The following is an 11,071-nucleotide window of genomic DNA, read 5'->3' as shown; positions in this document are numbered from 1 at the left end:
TACGGCCGTCTTCTTCTGTTTGTCTACCACCACTATGTCCGGTTGGTTAGCCACCACCATTTTGTCCGTCTGTATCTGGAAGTCCCACAGGATCTTAGCTCGGTCATTCTCCACCACCCTAGGTGGCATCTCCCATTTTGACCTCGGGACTTCCAGGTTATACTCGGCACAGATGTTCCTGTACACTATGCTGGCCACTTGGTTATGGCGTTCCATGTATGCCTTGCCTGCTAGCATCTTGCACCCTGCTGTTATGTGCTGGATTGTCTCTGGGGCATCTTTACACAGCCTGCACCTGGGGTCTTGCCTGGTGTGATAGACCCCAGCCTCTATGGATCTTGTGCTCAGAGCTTGTTCTTGTGCTGCCATGATTAGTGCCTCTGTGCTGTCTTTCAGTCCAGCTTTGTCCAGCCACTGGTAGGATTTCTGGATATCAGCCACCTCCTCTATCTGCCGGTGGTACATACCGTGCAGGGGCCTGTCCTTCCATGATGGTTCCTCGTCTCCCTCCTCTTTCTTGGGTTTCTGCTGCCTCAGGTATTCACTGAGCACTCGTTCAGCTGGAGGTGGTTGTCCTGGCACCATGATGCCAGATTCCTCACTTTATCCATGTAGACTGCGTCATCGTTGTTGGAGATGGCACCCAACACCACTGTGTCGTCAGCAAACTTCACAATGATGTTGGAGCCATGGGTGGCCACACAGTCTGAAGTGTAGAGGGAGTAGAGCAGTGGCGAGAGGACACATCCCTGAGGTGCTCCTGTGTTGATGGTGATGCTGTTAGAGACGCATCTACCCACCCTCACCACCTGAGTTCTGCCAGTGAGGAAGTCCAACACCCATGCACATAGACAGCTGTTAAGTCCCAGATCCCTGAGCTTTGTGAACAGTCTGCAGGGCACTATTGTGTTAAATGCTGAACTGTAATCAACAAAAAGCATTCGCACATAGTTACCCTGTTTCTTGTCCACATGGCTGAGAGTGGTGTGTAGGACGCGGGCGATGGCATCCTCTGTGGATCTGTTGGATCGGTAGGCGAACTGCAGCGGATCTGTGGTGTCTGGGATGGAGGAGGAGATGATGTTCTTCAGCAGCCTCTCAAACACCTTCATTACTACCGAGGTCAGTGCAACTGGCCGGTAATCGTTCAGGGATGAGGGTTTGCTGTTCTTGGGCACAGGGATGATGGTGGAACTTTTTTTAAGCATGTGGGGACCACAGACTTCGCCAGGGACTCGTTGAAGATGTAAGTGAACACACCTGCTAGCTGGTCAGCACAGCAGCGCAGCAGACGGCCGGTGATGCCGTCTGGCCCCGCCGCTTTCCTTGTGTTCACTCTCCTCAATGCCGCTCGGACGTCATGCTCCGTGATGCTGGTCACCGGTCTCTCGCTGATGACGTCACTGTCCTCGGTAGTCAGGCGGTAGATAGCATTAGCCGCCTGGCTAACCTCGAAACGGGCGTAGAACTGATTCAGCTCGTTGGTGTATGCAGAGTTGGCGTTGATCGGCGCAGTGTCCCTGGCTTTGTAGTCCGTAATGGTGCGTAGTCCGTGCCACATACTCCGTGTGTCGCCCTGGTGGAAGCGGGACTCCACACGTTCCCGGTACCGGCGTTTGGCATCTCTCACCGCGCGCCGCATGAGGCCGCTTTGTAGGCGCTCATGTATGGCAGCAGTATATGAATATGCAGCAGTATATGAATGACTAACCTCGTATTGTGGATGGATTATCTCAGTTGTTCTCCTGGCTGAAGCATCCTGCCATGCAATTACATTTGTTCCTGACCACCGAGAACACTCACGTTAACTTTTATCGAGTGGAAAAAAAGTTAGCTTGTTTATATTATGCTAACATAGCTGTGTCGCTAGCGGTCACGTAGCACATCATTATATACCAGCTAGCTAAACTTCAGTAACCCTACAAACGTCACTGCTGTTTCGTTTTCTGTCTTCATTTATGTTGGAAGTGATAGCAGAGCTGTACGTTTGAATTGTTTCCAAAACCCCGCCGTCAGGACATGCTATATTGTATTTAGATAGAAGCTAGCGAGCTAACTTCCTGCTAACTTCTAACTCCATTAAATGTCATAAATTCTGTTTTCATGGATGCTTGGATGTTAAACTCAATTGTTACACCTGGTAGAGCAGAACGCTGATCATTTTATTAAAGATGTAAGACTTTAGATAGTTTTTCAACTCTCAGTAATACCATAGTAATCGTTTGATATATGGAGCTGCAGCAGAGTTTAGGCCCAGACACGGCTGGTGACGTCAGACTTAACGACTGGATAGTAATCATCCACAACTATTTTCAGAAATAGTTTAAGGATTCAGAAAGTTTATTCATGCAGGCCCATATGACAGAGAATGTGCATCTTCTTTTTGTTTTCATATTTTAATTTATATTTAAAAGGAAAAAGCTGAAAATTTAAATAGTTAAAAGTTGAAATGTGAATAGTTGGTTTTTGTATTATATGATTTATTTATTACATTTTATGTGAATAAATAAAAGTATATTTACGGTGGCCCCTAGAGACAAAGCACGTACAAACTTCAAACACGTAAAAACTCCAAAACACGTAAAAACTCAGAAGCACATAAAAACTCAAAACACGTACAAAAGACAACAGTATGCTCCAGGATGCTAGGCGCAGTGTTGAACTTTTGTTACCTAGTGCCAGCAAGCCAGCAAGTACCAACAACCGGATTTGGTGTGTGGTAGTAACAGGTAAATGAACATTTTTTTAAATTATTTGAATATATATGAATGCTTGTGGGCAGCACGGTGGCACGGTGGTTAGCACTGTTGCCGCACAGCAAGAAGGTCCTGAGTTCAATTCCACCATCAGGCCGGGGTCTTTCTGTGTGGAGTTTGCATGTTCTCCCCGTGTTTGCGTGGGTTCTCTCCGGGTACTCCGGCTTCCTCCCACCGTCCAAAGACATGCAGCTTGTAGGGTTAGGTTAATTGAATAATCCAAATTGCCACTAGGTGTGAATGTGAGTGCGAATGGTTGTCTGTCCCTGTGTGTTAGCCCTGCGACAGACTGGCGACCTGTCCAGGGTGTGCCCCGCCTCTCGCCCTATGACAGCTGGGATAGGCTCCAGCGCCCCCCGCGACCCTGAAAAGGATAAGCGGAAGCGAATGGATGGATGGATGGATGAATGCTTGTGTATAAATGCACAAATAATACACATATGCTTTCAATTGTGTAATTTAAGTGATCTAGGTAGCTCTGTTTTGGAAGTTCAGTTAACGTTAGAAATGTGTTTTGGAATTTGTACGTGTCTTGTCTCTAGGGGCCACCGTATACATTTATATATAAACATATATAAGTAAAACAACTTTTTTTTACATTAGTAATTCCTTTTGTGCATAATTTTATATTATTGTTAATAATAAATTAATTAAAGCAACCAAACAACCTGAAGATCTGGTTCGGAGCCGAAAGATTCGGCTCTTTCAGCTCGGTAGTGATGGGTCGTTCGCGAACGAAATGGCTCTTGGAGCCGGTTCTTTGACGTGAACGACGCGAGCCGGCTCCTTATCGCGAGCCGTCACGTGTTTTTTTTTTTTTTTTTTTTCTTTCTCTCAGCCTCTCTCTCGCACTTTTTTTTCCGCTTCACTCTGCACGCGAGCCTTGTGCTTTACGCTGGGCAGAGGGGGGAGGGGCGGTAGTTACACTCAGTAGCACAGGAACAGAGCCAGAGAGAGAGAAAGAGAGGCAGGGACAACAACATTAGAAAGGTATAGTAATCATCCACAACTATTTTCGGTTGCAGATGATAAAGGATTGAGAAAGTTTATTCATGCAGGTCCATATGACAGAGAATATGCATGTTCTTTTAGTTTTCATATTATAATTTATATTTAATTGTGTTGTGGTTTGCAGGTGTTCTTTTCACTTTAAATTTGTGAAAGGAAAAAGCTGAAAATTTAAATAGTTAAAACTTGAAATGCGAATAGTTGATTTTTGTATTATATGATTTATTTATTACATTTTATGTGGAGTGAATAAATAAAAGTATATTTACGGTGGCCCCTAGAGACAAAGCACATACAAACTTCAAATCACGTACGAGCTCTGAAGCATGTACAAACTCCAAAACACGTAAAAACACGTACAAACTCCAAAACACGTAAAAACTCCAAAACACGTAAAAACACGTACAAACTCCGAAGCACGTAAAAAATCAGAAGCACATAAAAACTCAAAACACGTACAAAAGACAACAGAAGTGCTCCAGGATGCTGGGCGCAGTGTTGAGCCTTTGTTATCTTGTGGCTACACAAGCCAGCAAGTACCAACGACCGGATTTGGTGTGTGGTAATAACAGGTAAATGAACTTTTTTTTAAATTATTTGAATATATATATGAGCAAAGATGGGCAGTAACGCGTTACAAGTAACGCGTTACTGTAATCTGATTACTTTTTTTCAAGTAACGAGTAAAGTAAGGGATTACTATTGCAAAAACGGTAATTAGATTACCATTACTTTCCCGTAGGAATGCTGCGTTACTGCGTTACTAAAACCGTGATTTTTTTTGCGAGAATGTCTCACGACAGCGAGTGCGCCGTTAGTGACAACAGCTGTGTGCAGATCAACAATGGATCACATATCGATTGTGGGAGAGAGTATGAGCGTGCAGCATTTAAAGCGTGGGAGTACTGACCTTACTTTGAGTTTGATTCCATAAAAAGTGACAAAAACATTAGCGTCCATTGTGCGTGGGAAGAAAACTTCTTTTTACAGCGAAAAAACCCCCTAAACTTCCAAGAAAGCACCGAGTGCGCCATGACGTAATGGGAAACTCACAGAGAAAGTCGCGGATTCTTTAACTGACCGTGGCACACCTGCACCAGGGTAAACCTCCGCCTACCGCAGTCCTGCTTTACAGGTGAAAATAGAGCAACAGCACCGCTGAGTCTTTGACTTTATTTATTTTCTGCTGTGTTTTACTTGCATCTATTTGAAAGAGTGAGTGTAAACACAAAAAATATTTTATTTTATGTGCTGGAATGTGCAGAAAATAGGTTTAAATGTTAAACTAATTTATTCAAGTCAGAGAATGTTGCATATAATTAAATTTTTGCTTGATGCATAAAGTTAAAAGATTAAAACTGTTAAAACAAGTTAAAAAAAGGGACTTTTCCATTTGATTACATTTTGTATGATGGATTATGTAGAAAAAGTAGAATTGGGCTGAAAGATCTATCGCTTTATCATCTCTTCAGGTTGTAAATCGTGTTTTTAAAAAGTAACTAAGTAACTAAGTAATTAATTACTTTTGAAAATAAGTAATCAGTAAAGTAACGGGATTACTTTTTTGGGGAAGTAATCAGTAATTAGTTACTGATTACTTTTTTCAAGTAACTTGACCAACACTGTATATGAGTGCCTGTGTATAAATACACAAACAATACACACATGCTTTCAATTGTGTAATTTAAGTGATCTAGTAGCTCTGCTTTGGAAGTTCAGTTCATGCTAGAAATGTGTTTTGGAGTTTGTACGTGTTTTGTCTCTAGGGGCCACCGCATATATTTATATATAAACATATATAAATAAAACCACTTGTTTTTACGTTAGTAATTCCTTTTGTGCATAATTTTATATTATTGTTAATAATAAATTAATTAAAGCAACAAAACAACCTGAAGAGCCGGTTGGGAGCCGAAAGAGCCGGCTCTTTTTAGTGAGCCGAACCGAAAGAGCCGGATCTCTAAAAAGAGCCGGAAATCCCATCACTACAGCTCGGCTCACTAAAAAGACCCGGAAATCCCATCACTACTAGCATACCTATCTGGCATACTTACAGTTTTTACGCTTGCATGGACCTCACGGTCAGGGGCGCCGTAAGGGGGAGAAAAGTGATGTCTAACTAGTAAACAGTAGACTAGTCAACTAGTCTTTTTTTAGTATTAAAATTATTACAATAATTAACCGTCACAATAATCAGGTTGCTTTATTTTTGGCAATAAAAAATAAAATCCAGTCACCCTCTGACCCAGCCGCCCCCCCCTCCTTATTTCATGATTTGGTTTGGTCCAGGTGCACCAGACGGAAGAGTCTCTCCATTGAAAACTTATGTCCAGTTTCAAAAAAGAAATTAAGATAGGTGGAAATTAAACTCATAACAAAGTCCATATGAAAGAAACTGCTTGACTTTCCTAGTATTAGTTAGCTTACTTCATTTCTAACAGAAAATAATGTGTTTGTGTTCCTTTAGCCAACGTGTAATTGGTGCAGGCAGATCCTCCGCACATATGTTTAATCACTAATCTGACGACCTGGTGCCACGGCAAACCTCTGGCTCAGCTGTCCCACGCATCTCCCCAAACTCACACTCATGACAGTGAACCAGCCCCACTGATATCCGAAGAAATAGGTGAGTTCAGGGTAATGTTTTTTTTCTACACACTATAAGCCAGTGTGTATTGCTCTGGATATATTTTGCACACTGCCAATGATTGTTAGGCATATAAATATATATATGTGTATATATATATATATGTGTATATATATATATATTGGCACGGCACCCGTGCCCATGACTGACTTTGTCAGAGTGCATTTCCCCCACCTATAGCCTATAGCTCAGTGGAATAATGTGAAATGCCTCACTTGTTTGCATGAGTGCGTCCTCGTGCACTAGACAAACAAAACAGGGAACTCCCTATGAGTGACATCTAAATCACTGAGATTCAATCGATCCCACTTTATTAAATTGAAGTTTTCAGCCATGAAAGCCTTTAAACTTGTAGCAAATGTAGCAGAAAAATGGTCTTTCTCTTTTGATCTATAAGCCATTAGCCCTTCTGAATTTAGGACAGAAAACACAAAAACGCATTCCCGGTTGAAAAATTCAAACCTTGGTTTAAAACAGGATATTAGTCATCCTTAGCATTGGTCTTCACCAGCCTGAGCGTTCGACTCATCCTGGTGACCGGAATGCATTTAAAATGCCAAATATTCCCAACTGCACACCTGCTGGAGGTATTGGAAAGCATAAAAGGAAATGAGAAATGAAATAGAAACAGTTTCCATCACAGGATAAATAACTTGGAGAAAAGGTTATATGAGAATTACACTGAAAAACATCAAACTAGACCTGCAAATGTAAATTTTCTTTTAATCCACTATGACCAGTTTTAAATTTCTTGCACTGAGTTGTTTCAGCTTCCTGTCACCTGCTTGCACTGTTACAAGATTAATTTCTTAATCCTTCCTAATACTTTCACTTGCAGGCATTTTTAAGACAGGCAAGTGGCTTGCCCACTGCATGGCTGTTCCAATATTAATTGACTGCTGACAACTTTTTCTCATTGATGTAATGGATTCTCCAGATTGACTGTGAGCAGACTCGTGATGCCATGTAAGCTATATTGTAAAGGCTGGGGAATTAACCATGATGTATATGATCCCAATTAGTACTTATCACCATTACTTTGAGCACTGCAATCCTGTGAGGAGGATTTAAAACGATCATTGTCAGTCAGTTTGAGGGAAGTTGAAAAGTGACGCTGTCTCCTGCCCATCAGTCGGTCAACTTTAGCTGTAAGAGATATGGGGGGAAAAATGCATCGGAATAAAATGTGGTGTTAGTGCGAAAGGATAAGTCAGCATTTTCTTTCACTGTGCTGTGGCTTAATAACGTTGAGCTGCTGTGGCTGAGGGTGATGATTAGATGCAAAGGTGAAAATCTAAGATGGTGGAAAAACTAACAAACCAATATATATTCATGAGGTTAATTAGAGGATGTGCTATAATGATGCCTTTTTGTTATTGGGTTCTTTGTCAAATGGAAACTGGCACTAAAAAGTGTCAGATTGCAAATCAATGCCAATTATATCAATATATTATGAGTCAATAATATTTTTTGGTTGGTTTGTGATGTTGCTGAACTGCTGTGAATTAAAGATAACATGAGTCGTGGTGGCAGCTTTTGGGTAAATATGCACAAATTCATAATGTTGGCTGTCAGTTGTGGATCTCTTTCCGGCGGCGACCAAGACAAAGAAGTTTTCATGAAAAAAAGCATAATAACAATAGAAAGAGTTCATTTCTGTTAGTAAATTGTTCACATAATGAGTACTTGGAGGAAAACAAAGCACATTTTAACCATCACGAAAGCCTAATCATAGCTCACAGAGCACAGCGTTGCTGCTAAAACGGTGTATTAATATCACGGATATCACATTTTGTGAAGTGATTTAATTGTAAGTAAATAAATACAAGATTAACATTTTAGTCAGCATTTCGACGTATTTGTTTAAGATTTGATTATATTCATCATGCAGTAAATAAAACGGCGATACTTTATTTCTGTAGCTTTTTCTTTTTCTTTAAGCATCTCTGATTCCTCGCAGATGTTAAATTAAGCCATTAATCAGATATGTTTCTGGTGGAGGTGGGAATTTTAAAATAAATAAAACACACGCTGATTGCTCACTGATTTACTATTGTGTTTCACAATTGGTGTTGTTATATCACTTTCAACCATCAAGTGGCTTGTAAACCAGCTCATGCCCAAATCATGCACGCGAGCAGCATTTCAGGGCTGTATAATCACCTTGCTTATTATTCAGAGTAGTCTATCCAGTGTTGATTAATGCTTCTGAGCAAATATGTACAGAGGGCCTGGTTAATCTGCAGCACTGTTTTAATCAAGTGGACCTTTGTTTTTGTCCAGCCGTCTAGTTTGTCCAGCAGACGTAGGCTCTCACACGGTCGTTACGTATCGCTCACAGCACAGAATTTCTGCAGAGTTTAATTTTTGTTTGGCTTCACTGCTTTCTACTTCCACCCACTCTCCTCTGTAACATCACCCTTTACCTCTTCCCTTACTCATCTGTCTGTATGTTTCCTCCCTCCTCTGTTCGGAGACTAGCCACTAATCCTCGGAGCATTTTATCATGCAGTGGTGACAGTGGGTACTCCTGTCAGCTGACCTGACCCCAGCGGACCTCTGCCGCTATCGACCAAGTGACCCAGTGTACTGCTGAGGGAAAACAACATTTCCTGCAACTGCAGAGGGGTCCCCGAGCAGCGAGAGAGGAGCCGGCAATGTGACTGACACAGGGTGACAAACACTTTGAACTCAGACAACAGGAAATTAATGCATGGAGCGCCGCTCAAGGCACAGCGCATTGCATGCGGCACACTTAAATTGACACGTCTATCCAGATGACACATGTTGATACTGTGGCTGTGGCCTCAGTTTCACTTGTGAGTCTCTGCATCTGGTTCTCCTCCAATACTGCTGGCACACTGGCCACATAAAGACAGGCCCTGCAGATACTGGAGCCGCCCTGTGAATACAAATGTAAGTGGCTTAGTCTTTTTTTTATTTTTTGCATCCAAAAACAAATCTCAATATGGCATCAGCAACTTGAAACTCAATGTGAAAATAGGATTGGCATTTGTGCTACTAAATGACCCCATTTAAAATCACTGAATGCAGGGGTTGCAGTTAGCTTGTGTGGGCAGTGATGGTATCTGTTATTTTAGCCTGGGGGGGGGGGGGGGGGGGGCTCTGGAATTTAAGTGCTTAATCTTGTCTGCCTACTGAACCAAAAAGAAAATCTGTTTGTTAGACTACATCTACATGATGGTGTCTATTTTTTAAACTGCAGGTTTTGTGTGGAAGCAAATTGTGTCCTGTTGTAGGTGGTTTCAGTGGCGACATTAGCCATCAATGAAACAAGAAGGTATAAATAGATTCATCTCACCTTCTTCCCCCTATTCCAGTTGAGCCATTGAGAACACTGGGTATCAAAGTCAAAACATGGTTGTTTGCATGGCTGCTATGTCCACTAGTCCACATGACTTCACAGCCACACAGTATCCGATCTCCAGTGGCCAAGCTAACGTACAAGGGCAGAGACTCATTTTACTGTTGGACACAAAACAAACAGAGACATTTCCCGCAATTCCTGAAAAGGGACATCAAAGGTTGCGCCCAAAGTGCAGATGTGTTAAGAGTATATACCTATACCAGTAAGCTTTTATGCATTCGATTACCTAAATTTCCTGTATGCCATGCCCACACCACTGTTTTAGATAACCGGTGTCAGAGCTATGTAGTATGAACATGCCTTTACACTTTTCCACATGATTTCTTCTTCCTGATCTTAATCTCAATATTGCACTGCTGACATACATAAATATTTGATTTTTTTAACGTTTCTTTCAAGTTGCACCAGCCTGACTGCATTTAAAGCACAAAAAATTCAGCCATCCAGCTGTTCTTCCTTTATCAGCCGAAGAACTGACTTCACCGAGCTACCCAGTCACAGCTGTGAGCCATAACGTCGAAGTGAGTCGTAATGTGGTTCATACTTGATATCACCTTCAAGCTGAAAAGCCCTGATGTACTCAAGACAACACAACCATCGAGCATCTGTTGGAATCCCCCAGGCTCTGCTTTAACTTAGTTGAAGAGTACATGTGCAGCGAGGAAATATTGCATTTCCCCAAAAGCCAGACAGCAAAATGAACATTTGCCATAATGATTGCATTACAGTGTAGGCTTATGCATTTAATTACAACATCAGGCCTGAGTCGCTTATTAAAATGATATGAAAGTGAGGACCTTTGCAGCCAGGCTGTACACAAAGGGTAAAACTAATCAATCAGGTGGAGGCACGAGCGTATTCCATTACACTTATTGAAATACATTCATAATAAAAGTCTATTTCCAGGGCTTTTGCTAGAACATGTAATAGGCACCATTCATAGAGCTGAGTGTCAATACTATGATTATCACAAATAAGCGCAAAGTAATTTATCCTTCTGAATTAACGGAGAAATGACTTGGAAGGCGGAAGCGTGCCTGACATTAGACCATCTGATCATTTATGATTGTTGGGGATCTGAAACCCCAGCTCAGGTATCATTAATTGCTTGTCCTCCCTTTTTCAGTCAACATAATGCTTTTCTCTGTTCCTATCTGCAATGTGATCCATTGAATCTGAGATGTAATTTACATGATTGACAAGACATTTTATTGTCGTTTCAGACATAAGAAGTTTAAAGAGAGGCTTTAAAGGTCATGCCAGTAATTTCAT

General features: G+C 41.6%; 1 long non-coding RNA gene across 1 annotated transcript; it reads left to right on the top strand.

Annotated features, from left to right (window-relative positions):
- Positions 1–3,529: 3,529 nt before the first annotated feature.
- Positions 3,530–9,361, top strand: LOC143412817 (uncharacterized). Its single transcript, XR_013093349.1, has 3 exons — positions 3,530–3,746; positions 6,232–6,390; positions 8,924–9,361. It is a non-coding gene; the product is annotated as an uncharacterized LOC143412817 (long non-coding RNA).
- The last annotated feature ends 1,710 nt before the right edge of the window (positions 9,362–11,071 follow it).

This window comes from Maylandia zebra, linkage group LG15, assembly GCF_041146795.1.
Source record: "Maylandia zebra isolate NMK-2024a linkage group LG15, Mzebra_GT3a, whole genome shotgun sequence".
Taxonomy (NCBI): domain Eukaryota; kingdom Metazoa; phylum Chordata; class Actinopteri; order Cichliformes; family Cichlidae; genus Maylandia; species Maylandia zebra.
This window is presented reverse-complemented; position numbering and strand designations above follow the sequence as displayed.